The sequence below is a fragment of the Macrobrachium nipponense genome, chromosome 26 (genome assembly GCF_015104395.2).
Source record: "Macrobrachium nipponense isolate FS-2020 chromosome 26, ASM1510439v2, whole genome shotgun sequence".
Classification (NCBI taxonomy): Eukaryota; Metazoa; Arthropoda; class Malacostraca; order Decapoda; family Palaemonidae; genus Macrobrachium; species Macrobrachium nipponense.
This window is the reverse complement of record NC_087215.1, coordinates 72297855-72315080: the sequence shown is the minus strand read 5'-3', so window position 1 is coordinate 72315080 and position 17226 is coordinate 72297855. Positions and strand designations below refer to the sequence as shown.

At 36.3% G+C, this 17226-nt stretch overlaps 1 pseudogene; it reads right to left on the bottom strand.

The window, feature by feature from the left end:
* Positions 1-6683: 6683 nt before the first annotated feature.
* LOC135199720 (rab3 GTPase-activating protein non-catalytic subunit-like) overlaps positions 6684-17226 on the bottom strand; it is a 79203-nt pseudogene continuing 68660 nt past the window's right edge.

Below are 17226 nucleotides of genomic sequence, written 5' to 3'. Positions count from 1 at the left end.
ATTTTAAAAGATAACACTTTTACAGTTGCTGAGAGTTAAGTAGAACTCTGTTCTCTGTGAAAACCTATACTATGGGCAACACTGACACTTACACATCCAAATCACACCATAGTAAAAAGCTTTTGACAACAAGAATAAAACTAAACTTCACTCTTAAAAATATGCTAATATATTGCACTCCATGCCATTGACATGTTTAATTTCTATACAGGCAGTCCCTGGGTTACGACGGTCTCGGCTTACGACGTTCCGAGGTTACGACGCTTTTCAATTATGTTCATCAGAAATTATTTCCAGGGTTACGACGCATGTTCCAGGTTTACGACGCATGCTCCAGAGTTACGACGCCTACAAACGCTGATCTGGCAGATGAAATATGACACCAAAAGTGCAAAATAATCAATATTTAAAGTTTTTTTTTTATGAAAAATGCAATAAGAATGCAGTTTACATAGTTTTGAATGCACCCAAAGCATTAAAAGTAAGGTTTTCTCAGGATTTTTGACGATGTTCCGGCTTACGACGATTTTCGGCTTATGACGCGTCTCGAGAACTGAACCCCCGTCGTAACCCGGGGACTGCCTGTTCAAGTATTCTTTACTATTTCCTAATGATAAATGTAGCAAAGGACTTACATGCAGTCTGGGGTTCTAAAGCTTAACTTTGCGCTGAATGTAAAATTTATCACTATACTAATCAAGTGGTGAGGCTCTATGACCTACTGTAAAGTTTAGTGCATTTAATGGCTACCCTTCACACAGTCGGGCAGATCGCTAAGTCAAACAAAGAAAATTACATTAACTGCAATAGGTAAATGGTCCTCTTGTAAATAAACAGCAACAATAACTGAAGAGTTCTCAAAAAAGTTAAGTATATCTCAGTTTTACCAGAACACTGAGCTGAATTAACAGGATTAGATATATTTGCGTAGCTATGAACCAATTAGTTACCTAGCAACGGGACCTACAGTTTATTGTGGAATCCGAACCACATTATATAGAAATAATTTCTATCACCAGAAATAAATTCCTCTGATTCCGCGTTGGCAGAGCCAAGAATCGAACTTCGGACCACCAGATTGGTAGGCGAGCGCAAGAACCACTCGTCCAATGAGGGACCCTGAGGAGTTCTCAGAAAGTATGCTTGTTTTTGAAAAAGCAAGTTCATTGATGCAAGTTGAATAAACTTAATAGTTCTTTTAAAGTTATAAAAAGGATGTTAAAAGTAAGGTAGTATTGCCTATTCCTTTTGACATCTAAGATAAATTTACACCCTATCCTTAGTTGAATCAAATTTTTCCTGTTATAAAATTCTAATTCATAAGCCAATCACCAAAAAGTGAATCCAACAGTGCTCTTTCCCATTGTTGTTTGGCAGGTGACTTTTCTCATTTATATTTTCCCAAATTACACGTGGAAAACTGCGAATGGTTATCATAATACGTACTATAGTTCCCAATCAGTGGACCAAGCCCACCTGAAACTACAAAAAAAAAAAAAAAAAAAAAAAAAAAAAAGTTAAAATGACAGTTACATGCCAATTCCATGAAGCTGGATATAGACGTTGTTTTCTAATGCAAGCATGATGCGCACAAAATTCACATACAATACAGTGGCCAAGATGAAATTCATGTACATAATGTATTATACTTATGATAGTTAAGCACATTTATATAAGACATGGCAAGAAAGTACTAAAAGTAGCTCTGTTGACAGTTTGATAAGTATGTTTTTGAACTAAACACAAATGAACTTTGAAATAAAATTGAGATATTATTAATAAGACTTGGTTGACCATGGGGAAGAAGTAGCAAAAGAAAAAGAGGCCGCCTTGTGTCAAGAGTACCAGCAAAGGGGAGAAGGTTGTGTGTGTCACTTAAAATGTAATTCAGCATTTGTCTTTACAGTCAGTTGCTCAGTAAACAGTTTCTGTTTAGCTTGATGCTATATTCAGTTAAAGGAAATAAGAAGCATGCATGATATAGTTGAGGAATGATTGGTTATATCAGACAAATGAAGGAAGATCACTAATTAGTATGACAGTGAGAGTAAAAGCTTTTTCACTCATATTCTAAGTAAAGTTTTCTTTGTAGTAACAATAATTACCGGTGGAAATATAGGACTTAACTGTGGATGTATTTAAGTCATTTACGCTTCCATTTGACCTAATGAATGCATTTGAGCATTAGCATCAATAATGCCACCATAAAAACCTTTCCATGATTTTACTATAGCAGAACAGAGGATGTGTGGTACCAGGTATTGAAGCATCATGTTACCTCAACAGAATGTGGATAGTATTAGTTCTTTGCTAAATGAGAAGCAAGCACTAATTTTCAGAGGCATAGGAACTAAAATTGCCATTAGAAGTTCTTAGTGATGATCATGATTAGGTAACAAGAGTACCTTCTTCCTGTCCTCTTTATTAGTTTGATATGGGTAGAATGGCAAAGGGTTCTCCTGCTTTCTTGTAGATGACATGAAACCACTACAAACACAGTCTGTGGCAAGCCACTTTAAAGAAGCTTCTTAACATGTGTCTTAGAAAGACTATAAAGGACTGTAGCGAGGTCTCACTTTTGTGGGGGGGGGGACACTTAGGAGGATGAAACTCCTTCTAAAGAATAGAGAAAACTAAGTTCACAAGGTTTAGACAAGTCTAGAACAAAGGATAGAGCATCCTGAGAGCAAACAGAGTATAGTCCTTTGTGAATACCAAAAACTTTTCTACATATTTCTAAAGTAAGAGGAATAATTCTACCTCTTAGGGAAGTTGGGAGATTGTGGAAAGAATTTTCTTTGAAGAAGTCAACCTTGAAAAGCACTTTAAAGGTTCAGTATCGCATTACAGTATTAAGTTTTTCTGACGACTTCAAACGACTACTACTCTCTTAAAGTGAAAGCTGAATAACCTATGAGAAATAGGTCCAGGGCCAAAATGATTTGATAGGACCTGCTGGAGTTAGGCAGAGAACCCAGAAGGTCCACAAAGAAGAGAAAGTGCAATACAGTAGATGTTACTTTTGTTGGGTCATCCCAATGCCCTGCTGGATACAACAGAAACCTTGCTGAGCAGCTGAGCAGCGTTTTGTTAAACTGAATGAAGAAATTTTAAGTATCCAAATTCACAAATTTTAAGTTACACGAAGGACTGTGATATCTGACAGTGTAAAATGGAGAGCATGGACAGACTAAAACAAAGGTGCTGAGGGACTGGTTATGGTTACTTGGATTAGCTCATTAGGAAGTAATGAAGAACAATGCATCATGCAAAACTAATGTACAGTTTTCTGTCTAATGACTGCCATTTATGAAACTGGATAAAAAAAAAAACTCTGCACAAATGAAGTTTGAATGCAAAAAAACAATAAAACTTATTTTTCATAGAAAATTTTATTCAATTCAATCAGCGCTAGTATCACAATTTCCAAAGATCAATAGCATCAGGCAATGATGACAAACATGAAATGAAAATGTCATGGACCCAAGAAAGATGGTCCTAATTTAACCCTAACCAAGATTCACCATACTTTAAAATGCATGATCTTTGCCATATTTTAAAAACTGGAGACAATGAATACTTTATTCCTATGTAGCACCACAGAACATGATGACTGATGTTCCATTTACTTTAGAGACAAATTAGTTAGAGAAACTGATAGCATTCAAAGAAGAAAGTACAGTAGTATTATACAAAGAAAACAGACCTTTCTTTGCCTTTTTAGGAAAACAAAACCACACCAAATTGTTTTATGTAACTATTTAGAATTTCAGTACCTAGCTAACCAAACCATGGTAGATTTTTAGTAATAAATGCTGTTGGAGAAAAGTTAACAATTTTGAAATAAAAACTTAACAGCAGGCCCAATAGCGGAAAAACCTTGTAGTGATCCCTACCTCAGATTCTTACAAAGAATCAATATGCACTGTCCCTTACATGGGAGTATTGTTTACAGTACACTTCAAAGAACTATAGGAAAAGTGGGCTGAGCTTTGTCTGTTTGCATATAGACACTGTGTGTGGGACAATAGAGATTAGTTTTGTATGACAAGGCAAATGGCATTAACGGTTCTCTGAAACGTTATCTCTTGCTGAATGGCACTGCTTGATCTTATGCATTTCATCTTTTTATTATGGTTTCTTTTTGTTCAGTTCCTCTGTTCTTTCACATACATTTATTTTCATTTTCTTCCTACCTGTTCACACGCAATAACTTCAGATTTAACATGCTCTAGTTATCCTCTCACAGACACAAATCCTTTCAGCAACCCAGTGAGTCTCAATGTGTCACTCAGTGGTCATGTCAAATGTCTTTTATAATTTAGAATAATTAGCCTAACTGAACATACTACATATACTTGCAGATCATGCAGTCCTCAAGTTGTCACCAGCAGATCATTTCACTCATTACATGTATCAAGTGAGTTTCATTTTCGGTAGACTAAACTAAGCTCAACTTTATGAAGTTGAGTCATACAATAAGTTAGTACCTATTTAACAATATTTGCATGCAGAGAACTTATTACCTTAAAACGGGCAATCAACTGCTAAGGAGGATTCCCTGTTTATAGCAAAGTTTTTGTTATGCCAGACTTTCCAATAACCCCTTATCAAAAATATGCCCAGAATCTCACAGCCATTCCTACAGAAGAAAACACTGTGAAATGGGTTTTGCACAAAACTGCTAATTTTAATGATCACTAGTTAGCAATGCTTACAGATTTGGGGTGCTAAATAAATGTATTCAAACATCTAATAACAAACCTTGCAAATAGATATAGTACTGTTTATGTAAATACTACATTCAATGATCACTAATAAGCAATGTTTGCTGATTTAAGCTGGTAACTTCCTATAAATTCACATGGTTCATAAGTCAGTGACAAAAATTGCCATACAGGATTTCATTACTAGGTTCATTTTCCATCCCCCATTTTTTATTTTTTTTTTTAGTTTATTTTTAAACTTTTTATGTAAAAATGTTATGCCATAGTATATTGCTTGTTAAAGTCTCTGTGTTAATCATTATTTTCAAGCGCAACTGTAGCCTAGCCTTTTGTGCTGAAGTTTGGATATGTTACACACACTGTGATTTTGTACTTCACGCATGATATATACAGCCCCTCACAATTGAGCTAAAACTTAGGTTTAAAAAATATGCATGATTCACAAATATATACGATACTTAATATGGTAGATGCACCTTGAAACCCCACAATTTCCATTTTCCAAAACATGGTAACCCCTCAACACATCTAAGGTTTGGGGGGGAGGGGGGTGTTTAGCCTTCTGATAACACAGACCCTATAGTGTAGCCTACATTAAAGTATTCCAAGTATCACACACTTTTTCCAGTAGGTACATAATTCCAAATGATTTTTAGTCTAAACTTTGCTATACTACTTCACTCATTCAGTCTACAGAGATTTACCCGCAAAATACATCAAGCCTAATAAGGTAGCCTATTCAAAATACTGTCTTAAAATGTAGCTAATAAGTTAGGAACTCTAATAAGTTGATAATGAGGGGTTACTGCCTTGTGAAAGGAAATTATTTCTCAATTGATTACTGTTGCTTTCTGACGCCAGAAGAAGATATAATTCAAAAGGTGTATTTCTCTGGATTACTAACAGAAATACTCTTCATTTCATTTCAAGGTAATCAAGGTATCTACCATGCTTTGGTGTAATCCAGATCTCTCACTAACAGCATTGATAACAAAATGGCAGGCATTAGATGATTAACTACATGTCAATGAACAAACTAAATCTTCTGGCAGCGAATAGACACTATTATTCTTTCACCATCAGCATAGATATCCCTTAGGAATAATAGTGCTTGTATGGAAATGTGTAAATGTTATTTCAAAAACTGAGTGAGCAAACATTAACAAAAATATTATGAAATAACCCAGACAGATACCTATCAATTAGACATTCTGATTTCAAGAACACCTGAAGGGCAACATAGTAGTCCCTGGGAATGACAAGTCTGTACCTAGTCAGAGCTACTTCAGTCATCGGATGAACAAAAATCTAACTACATATAATAAAGCTTGTCAAAAAAAATATATATATATAAAAACAGAAAAGCCACATTGAAGTAAAAACAAACTAAAAGAATAAATGATGCTTAATTTCCTTACTTTGTATAGCCATGAAATGAAAGGTGACAAATGGATGATAATGATGATCATGATTATTTTTTTAACATTAAACAAAGGAACCAACACCAGGAACCAGACAAATAGTGGATAGAATCTTCATGATGATGCAGTATGATCACATGCACAGATTTTTATTAATTAATGTCATTAATCTCACAACAAAACTGTTAGAAAATTTTCCAGTAGAAAATATAAGACTTCATAAAAAGAGGGAAACAGGTTTTATAACAGTTCCCCAAAATAAAAAAAATGCTAAAGATTTCTAAAGATCATTACACACACAAGTCATGAAAATTTTCAATGCTTGGAAAATCTCTTAGAGGTGTCAAGGTCCTTTATCTTACAGAACACTGCATACTTTCCATGACATACTCTATTGCAGAGTAGCCAAGTACCTTGAAAATTTCCTTGGATTTCCTAAAATATATAGAACTCATTAGTCTTTATTTTTTTGATGGTATCCATTGGCTATCCCACAATGAAAAGATACATACTTCAAAATTTCCTAGGTTTTGCCTTTGCCTGCTACTATTGTACATGATTAATGTCATGTTTTCCTATAAAAACAGCCTAGATTTTCTTTATTTACAGTTGCAACATCCTTCAGTGCAGTGACTCTGGCACCACAGAGCCTATATGTAAATAGTCTACCTAACATTACCAGTTTGATTGAAAATGGAAACTCCAAAAACAAGGAAAAGAGGACTTACAAGGACAGTCTGCAAGAACAGTATTAAAAAACTTCATGCAAGATTCCATTCACTCCAAATATACACATTATACTTAAGTTTTAAAACAGCATATAAAAACACCACCAAACCTTACCCATAATTTCCATTCAGTAACAAAAAAAGGGAGAGAAATGCAGGAATGATGGCCAACAAATAAATATGAAAGACATTACATTATGATACAGCGTGATATTGAAACTCCCAGCTGTATCTAATAACAAACCAACCATCTGCATAGTTACATTTAAGAGTTACTTTTATCTTTCAGGAAAGCCAACACTGTATCGTACAAGGCTGTCGCCATTTTGTATTCTTGACTGGAATCTTGTAACAGATTAACAGCACGGGTAAGCAACTGCAATGTTCGGTCCAAGGGAACGTCTGGGCAACGCAGACTTCCACTATCCTGTAAAAAAAAATTTTCTTTCAAAACCACAGATCTCATTCCTAAGATAAATAAAAAAAAAATAAGAAATACACATTTATAATTCATCATCATACGTATTGCAAATAATTAGCTGTTCATGTGCCACAAAGTCATCCTAGATGATTCAGTCCTTACAAGAAAGATAGAAACTGTATTTCTGCTAGGAGTACTGTTCATGTGTGGGAAGATTCCTGTCTTGAACAACCAAATCTAGTCTCATGCAGCTGCAACCATCATTAGTCATGTGTCTGCAACCAATATTACTGCTGTTTTGAAGTTTCTCAAACATGTAAATGTAATTTCTTGTGTTTTGAAAAGGAATTGAAGAGTTTTCCTACCTAGTTTTCTAACCTGATGATTGAATAATTTCCACCATTTGGTGAGTAGCAGTTTGCCCAAAAATTACATAGGTACTATAGTAGATTCACATCAACCGTGCATCTGATGTCTAGGCCAGTCCCTTATGATGTTCCTGATTGGCTGTTGATAAGCCAATTACAGGGCTGAAAACTCTCAGTCTCTCTCGAGAGTTCACATAGGCAGGATGTATGTTCCACCTCTCCTGAGGGATACTTTTGATGGCTGCATCGTAAGGGACTGGCTTAGGCATCAGATGTACGGTTGATGAGAATCTACTATAGCTCTCTTTTCTGAGGCAGAAAGGCTTCTAGTGTTTCATATTCCAAGTCTAATGTTAAGTTCAATTTACAAAGTTCCTTGTACTATTAGTATGGCTTTACCATTTTGATGCTGGAAAGTATTAGCTAGTTAGCTAATGATGGGAAAAAGTTAGCATTTAATGACAGAAACACTCTAAACTCTGTCATTTCCCAAATCTAGTTTAATTTGAATGAATATTAAGATACATGATGTAAAGATTATTACTTTCGCAAAAAATGTCTACTAAAATAATAAATGAGGCAAGCAAGAAACATGATTCAGACTTACACAAGATTTCACCCATTCAGTAATCGTCGGAGAGGTGAGAGCCATGTGGTGGGCAGTTCGTTCTGACGTTACCAGTAGGTAATGAAGCCTCTGTCCAGCTATCATGACTAGTTGAGACCCCAGGAGTGGACCATCATTTACTAGAGGCAATGCCTGCAACATTTAAATACAATTACAAGATCCAATGTAAAACATCTGTGTCTAACTGAAAAGCTAAACTATTTAAATGGGAAAATGAGAACATTATTTTTACACAATTTCTTTTGTTCTAGAGGAAGTCATGGACTAAAAAATACCTTAAAATAAGTGGTTTCATATATACAGTAGAGGAAGATTACAGGACTTGACCACGAGGGAGATGTCATACCAGAGTACTGAGCAGTGTTGGTTTACTACGTAGAAATGGCATTTACTTTTCTACATCTCCTGGAGACTTGCATATCAGTAAAAAGACCTAGAATAAAATTCACTCTAGAAGCTCACCTCCTCTGCCATTGTATCCTGTGCAGATGTATAGAGTTCACAAATATAATGTCGGTGTAATACGTCTAATGACTACTCCCCACGCCTTCCAAGGTCTAAGACTTGGTGGATAGTTTTGTGGGATTAGCCTGAAAAATTAATTGCTGAGAATTACCAAGTGGTTTAAATATTTGTAATGTATTGTTATCATAATGTAGCTGCACATTGTATGAAAAACTATTATGGAGAATAAAGATGGACATTTACAGGCAACAGTATACCACACAGCAATTTTAGAAACAAGTTGTGATAACAAAAAGTTACTTCTAGCCAAATATGATACAAGCCACAAAGACCTTAGAAACATAAGTCAATTTACAAGTAAGTCACCTGTTTCTGGTTTCCGTCATCTGGCAAAGATGACACAGCTGCCGTTATTACCCGGCACAACAGTCCTAATCGAGATTTGGCAACAGCCCCTTCAGTGTAACCTCCTATCGTCCAACTTGTCGTAAGAGGCTTGAATAAAACACTGCGGCCCTAGAAACAAATATAAAAGTGAGACTTTCTCATTAATTTGTGTTGAGCAAGGAGCATAAATTTATCTTTATGAAAATTCCAACTAAAGACATCTTAATTTTCTATTTGAAACTTGAAAGCTGGAGAGTTACCATATAAAACTACATGCTGACAGAAGGTATAAAATTTTCTTCAGTATAAATCAATAAACACTTTTATCTTTATACAACAGCAGAATTTAATCAGCATGAGTCATTCAAAGGGTAAACAATGTTTTCTTAGATAAATCTTACCCTGGTTTTTTTTTGAAAGAATATAAAAACATGAAAAACAAATTTCAAGAATATTTTTCATTACAGAGATACAAAAGCAGTCATTACATAGTAGGTATACGAGTCAGCCATCATCTGCTTGCTACAAATCTTGTTAAACTTAAGGTCTATTATCTCTGACTAACAGCAATAAGCTTTAGTAGACATCAAGTTTAAAAACTATATTAAAGACTTCTTAGAAGCTTTCTAGTCATGGTTTCTGAACTCTTCTCAACAAATAGATGATAACTTTCATATAAGAAAACCTATATAATTTTCAAAATATTGAGGAAAGCTACTCTGGGCAATTTAAACTAGTATGTATTCTTATTACATAAATTGAACTAAGATCCACCACTAGTTTAGTTAACAGTCCCTCTTTTTTTTCTAAAAATGTTAATAAGAGACATATGTAAAGACAGGTGAAATATAGGTCATACAACTTCTAATGCAATTTACCACATGTGTACACTGTTCAAACATCATGTATGCTTCAATACTTAATTATCATGATTTCTATCTATAAACTGTATGTGATATTGTCAGCTGAGCAGCTCTGGGCACCAAAAAAGTTGGAAGACCCAAACGTATTTAGGTAAGAACTATACAACAGAAGGGTAAAGAAGAGTGGAAGGTTGTAGTCGAATTAAACCACAAGAAAGACATGCTCCTACTTTTATAACTTACCTTTCCATCAACATAAGACAAAGGCCTGACAGATTTAAGGTTATGATGAGTAACAAGAAACAGGACCATAACCAACTGGTAATGCTGATACACCAAATCATAGCATGACATTTTCTGCATAACTGTTAGTTCAACCAAAGAAGGCGATCCCTCCATGCCAAGCCAAAATCTGTCAGGTGACATCACGAGTGGCTTCTCCACTTCACATACAACATTAGCCTGTAATGAAATGGTGTTTGAAAGTGTTTTTTTCTTTTATTGGATATCCGTAAGAAAAAGTACTGTAGAACATGTGTTGGAATTAAAGTAAATTATATCAAAGTTTGCATAAAGTCCTTTGCATTTTGGCAGTGAAGGTTCCGCAATTCCTAATGGCATCTGGAATTATTTAAGTTAAGGTACAGGCTGACTCTATACGGCCTCACAATAATGTAAGTTGGCTCTCTGTCCTTATCATTGAGGGAATTTGCTTCAAATTTTCACATTGTCACTAGTCAGTCAATATTTAAAATTTTTCTACAGTACTGGGGAAACAAAAACTAAACCTCTAAGTTTACATTTTAAAAAAGTTGCAGCCCAAAATAGTTTTCCTAACAATCAATCTAACTTTAACAATTATACTACAAACTCTCAAAGTTTGACTGAATTTAGTGAACTCATCTCTAAGATGTGAATTTTTACTTCTTTAGATTACAGTACAAGTTTTGAGAAAATGTTAAAAAGGAAAAACTATTGCATAATTGTGTAAATAATTTCACAAGTGTTCATGATAGAAAGCCCAATTTTTTTCAATGCATTTACTTTTGTTTAGTTAGAATAAATTAACCCCTGATATATAATTCCCCTTTGTGCACATTACTACAGTAGTACGAGTATAAAGGTAAAGTGAATTTAAATTATCACAGTACCAAGGTAAAGTGAATTTAATTAATTCCTTTATCCTCAAGAGTGACAGATTATTGCAAACCTTGTATAATCTAATCACTTTTAGTTGATGAGGGTGATTCTAATTTAATCTCGCTACTATGATATAAGCTACAGTGTAAAGAATATTCTATAAAAGGATGGGTGAAGTCAGTGACAACCAAGTAAGTAAATAACATATGTTTTAGATCAGCTTTAAGGAATGTGCTGGTGTCTGAATTTTGAAGTACTACAGGCAATTATTTATTGACGTTTTTGGACTTTAATCCCCGGATGAACACATCCTAAAGTATGTGCTATTACTGCTTGAAAATTTGTTCAGCTAGGTTTTCACACAATTTTTTTTCACTGCTTTTATTTAGTGACAAATTATTGGCAAACATTTTATGATCAAATCCACTCTGGTTGGAAACTGGTAATTTTACCTAGTATTTGATCCTACCTATATATCAGCGTTTTCCTGCATGGAAATGGAAATCAAGAAAACGCTGATGGTAAAATTACCAGTTTTCAACCAGAGTGGATTTGATTATAAAATGTTTGCAAATAATTTGTCACTAAATAAAAGCAGAGAAAAAAATTGTCTACAAACCTAGCTGAACAAATTTTCAAGCAGTAATAGCACATACTTTAGGATGTGTTCATCTGGGGATTAAAGTCCAAAAACGTCAATAAATAATTGCCTGTAGTACTTCAAAATTCAGACACCAGCACATTCCTTAAAGCTGATCTAAAACATATTTTATTTACTTACTTGGTTGTCACTGACCTCACCTATCCTTTTATAAAATATTCTTTAAACTGTAGCTTATCTTTCAGTTGCATAAATGGCTTTTCATTGGATTTACAATTTTTATAGGTATTCTACATTATACACTAGTTCCATGTTAGCCAAGTGCAGAACCAGAGGTATTTATTTCTGGTGATAGAAATTCATTTCTCAATACAATGTGGTTCGGATCCCACAATAAGCTGTAGGTCCCACTGCTAGGTAACCAATTGGTTCCTAGTCACGTCAAAATATCTAATCCTTCGGGCCAGCCCTAGGAGAGCTGTTAATCAGCTCAGTGGTCTGGTAAAACTAAAATATAATTTACATTATACACTGAATAACTTCATTGATAAATGTAATGAACAAGAAAAGAAATACAAGAACACTCACCTCCATAACCTGCTCTAGCAGCAATAGAACAATCTGGAAAAGTGACGACATGCTGTGCTCTCCAATCCCCAAATCTCTACGACACAGACGATCCTTTGGCAGCCGACCAACCTTTATCCATGAGGACTTGAAGCTGACTGTATACACTGGCATTAACCCAGGTTTCCCATATCATAAGTGCAACCCCTAAAAATAAGGATAAGTCATTGCAATTATGGCACATTGTTTAATTAAGACAGTTTTCACAAATCCTAATTCCAATGAGTTCAAACCAAAGTTTAAGTAGTATATACAGGCAGTCCCCGGGTTACGACAGTGTCGGCTTACGACGTTCCGAGGTTACGACGCTTGTCAATAGACGTTATTTCCAGGGTTACGACGCATGTTCCAGGGTTACAAGGCATGTTCCAGGGTTACGACGCCTACAACACTCATCTGGGAGATGAAATATGACACCAAAAATGCAAAATAATCAATAATAGAAGGATTTTTGATGATAAATGCCATAAGAATGCAGTTTACATAGTTTTCAATACACCCAAAGCATTAAAAGTAAGGTTTTTCTTAGGATTTTTGACGATGTTCCGGCTTACGACGATTTTCGGCTTACGACGCGTCTCAAGAACGGATCCCGCTCGTAACCCGGGGACCGCCTGTATATGTTAAAATCTGTCAATTAAATGATCAATGCAACCTTACTATTACCGTACTTACCAAAATGACCTTGGGTAAGAAATCAACTTCCAAGGGGTAGTCCCTAATTACCATTATATTTGCATGGTCATTTAGAATTCAAAACTTGGTATGGCACACAAAGACTTCCATAAAAAGGATTGACTAAGCAAGGTTTTGACCTTTATACTTTACATCTTAAAGATTTCACAGTCTAAAGACCAGCCAGTGAGCTAGTGCTATTAAACTATAAAAAAAGTATTCAGTATACAATCTTAAAGATAAATAATTATATACAAGTAATTAGTCTACAATCTTAAAGTTAAATAAGTTCAAATTACTTATTTTGAAACCTGATCTTACCATGTCTTATATGAGAGTTTTTTATTCTTGCAATGTGAGCCACTGATCGTGATATAAGATTGGTGTCATCTGCTGCTTTGTGCCAGGCAGCAGCAAGTTCCCATGCCATATTGGTAAGGACAGTGTCAGCAGCCACAGAGTGAGGAAACTTCACTCCCGACCCTTATAAGAAGCCCTGCATATATATATATTTTTTAAGAATTGGCAATGGATTTAGTATAGTTGTTGCTAAACCAAAACAAATAATAATTTAAAAATAAGTCGAAGTACAATTTTAATAAACTTAGTTCCTAAAGAGATCAAACTTTTGTGTACTCCACTCATGATTTCCATGTTGTCATCATCTTCTGTGGGTTCAGCCTTTTCAACCTTATCAGATGCATCTTTTTCTTCTTGACAGGGAACATCTGGTTCCTGATCTTCAACAGACCTTCTCTCTCTTAACTTGTCTGCTTTCTAAGCAAACGCTCTACTGTGTCCAAAGGAAGGCCAGAGCCAATAAACCAGTTAGCTATCAGTTCTCCAACAAACCCTGAAAAAAATGGCAATGAAATAGTTATTACAGGTAGGATTCAGTATTGGTCATTCTTCCAAACCGACATAACAATAAGATATCCAAAAATAGGCAACAGTGACAGACTTGTAAAAAACAATCAAGGCTCGCCATTACCTCTTCCTTTTTCTAATAAAGCTTTCACGGAGACATCTAGTTTGGGCTGCCTGTCAGGTCCATTTGGAGGAAAGTGTGAACCAAGAAAAGATGTAATGGTAAAAGGGACTCAAGCTGATTTATGACTAGATTCCATTCAACCATTTCCATGGAGAGCCTTCCCAATCGTTGAGAGAAGAGTAATGTTCTTTAGGTTGCTGATCATTCTCTTCCGCAGGTTCTTTCTGACTATCAGCATCGGGGTCCACTTTGTTTTTAAGCTTAATTTCTTGTTCAGCAGCCTGCTGGAAATAAATTTCCAGCCTAGCATGGACACCCCTACATAAGAGAGCAGCTATGCAGGCATGGAATGGCTGTGTCGAAGCTAATAGTTTATCTCGCACTGCACTCCACCAGGGACTCTGAGAGCTTATATCACACAGAACTTTCTCACCTGCAAATATCAAGGTGATAAGGTTAGTTTATTTTGTTATTTACATAACATTTTAGCCCAAGTGCAGCGGCAATAGTCATGAACAGTACTCTGTATATAGAACAATGAAGACATGATGATGTTCACATGTCGAGGAATAGGTATCCTTTTCATTATGACTTGCTCATCAGCTCAATAGCACTCTGTTACGTTGAATAAATTCTCGAGCAATGAACTTTCTCGTATCATATACAGTGGTCCCCCGTATTCGTGGGGGATGCATACCAGATCCCCCCCATGAATAGTTAGAACCCCCAAATGTTTGGAACCCCTGTAAAAACACTAATAACAGCCTATTTTGTTAGTTAAAACTTAAGAAAAGCCCACCAAAAATTTTCATACTTGGTTTTTTTAATAGTTTTATCACAAAATGTGCTTTTATGATGAAATTGATAAAAAAATCCAGGAATTTGTGGATATTTCTCATAGAAAAATACCGCGATTATGCAAATTTTCCGCGAATAATGCAAGGAAATGTTCCCGAGAGAAATCCGCAATGTGTGAGTCCGCAAATCCGGAAAACGCGAATATGGGGGGTCCACGGAAAACGCGAATATGGGGGGTCCACTGTATACATCTTTGAATAAAAAAAAACTGCATTTGTGAAACATCAGTTTGTAAGATTATAACCACAAAAATACTGTTGAATAGTACTCATTGAACTGCTGCCATGTTCCAGTTATTTGAATGAAATTTCAGCACACCCCATAGCGAAGTTCACGACTGAGATGTATCATTCAAACATTTTCACATCAAAATTCCAAGTTCTTACCTGCCATTCTTGAGAGCGAATGCAATATTGTTCCAAAGTGAAGAGTAGCAACTGTGTCGGGATGAGGGCAAAGTGTCCCAGTGGACTAAGGCAACATGTAGTAATGACTCAGGATTAGCACCGCTAGACTGGATAGCAGCACCGAAGGTATTGTAACACTTTCTTCCCGTGCCAGCCCATCCGTACAGAAACTCGCCTAAAAATGATATTGTTAAGATACAATAAAGTTTGTTCATACTTACTGGCAGATATATATAGCTGTATTCTCTGAAGTCCGACAGAATTTCTAAAACTTACGACACACGTAGTGGGAGTTAGGGTGGTGGTTAGTACCCATTCCCGCCGCTGGGAGGCGGGTATCAGGAACCATTCCCATTTTCTATCAGATTTCTATCTCCACTGTCTCCTGAGGGGAGGTGGGTGGGTACTAAAAATGATATTGTTAAGATACAATAAAGTTTGTTCATACTTACCTGGCAGATATATATAGCTGTATTCTCTGAAGTCCGACAGAATTTCTAAAACTTACGACACACGTAGTGGGAGTTAGGGTGTTAGTTAGTAACCCATTCCCGCCGCTGGGAGGAGGCGGTATCAGGAACCATTCCCATTTTCTATCAGATTTCTATCTCCACTGTCTCCTGAGGGGAGGTGGGTGGGTACTAAAATTAATATATCTGCCAGGTAAGTATGAACAAACTTTATTGTATCTTAACATATCATTTTGTTCATGAAACTTACCTGTCAGATATATATATAGCTGAATCCCACCTTTGGCGGTGGGAGAGACAGAAAAAAAAAAAGGATTTTAGAAAACATATAAATGTATATGATTGACATCTTGGTTTCCTTACTGTTAGCATAGCTGACTTCGTGATTACTGTCACCCAAGCCTGCTTCTGCTTCACTAGAGTTACCAACAAGGTAGTGACCTATGTAGTTGGTGCGCTTCTAGATTGATCTGTCAACGGGGACGGGACCACAATGTGACTAGACCATGACCATACTTCCGAGGGCAACGAGGCAAAAAACCACCACCTAAGTTAGCCTAACAACAAACTCCCCATATACCAAAGGCTAAAGGAAGGGACGACTGTTACTCGGCAGCCGACCCTACCACATAAACATACAAATATTAAAAAACTCACCTACCCTTTTCTATGGGAAAGGATGAGTGCTACCTCCTGCCCCAAAATAGTGTCTGCGGCGACGTATGGTCCGAGAGAGTAACAGCTTTCATAGGTCGTTCTCACCTCCCGTAGGTAGTGAGAGGCGAACACTGAGTTACTCCTTCCAAAAAGTAGCAACTTAAAATGTCTTTAAGAGCCATGTTTTTCTGAAAGGCTATTGAGGTCGAAATAGCCCTTACTTCTGCGCGTTAACTTTAAGTATCTTCAAGTCACTGTCTTTGCAAGAAGCGTGCGCCTCTTTAATGGTGTTTCTCAAAAAGAATGCCAGTGCATTCTTGGACCATGGGCATGTTTTGGTCTCTTGACCGAACACCATAAGTTCTCTGCAGACCTCGGCAATCCTTCGTTCTACGAATATACTCTCTAAGAGCCCTAACAGGACACAGGACTCTTTCTGGCTCTTGACCAATGATCTCTGCCATACCCTTGAGCTTCGAATGTGCTAGGCCACGGATTGGAAGGGTTGGGTTTTCGGGTTTTTGGCCAGAAACGACATATTCAAAGAGCAGACTGCATTATGCCCTTTGAAACCGACGTGTTTGCTGATAGCCTGTATTTTCGCTAACTCTCTTCGCCGTCGCCAGAGCAGTTAGGAATACAGTTTTCTTCGTCAAATCCCGTAGAGACGAAGATGAAAGAGGTTCAAAACGATTTGACATCAAATATTTTAGGACCACATCCAGGTTCCACGAAGGTAGCTTCGGTAGTGGTACCTTGGTCGTTTCGAAAGATCTCAATAGATCATGGAGA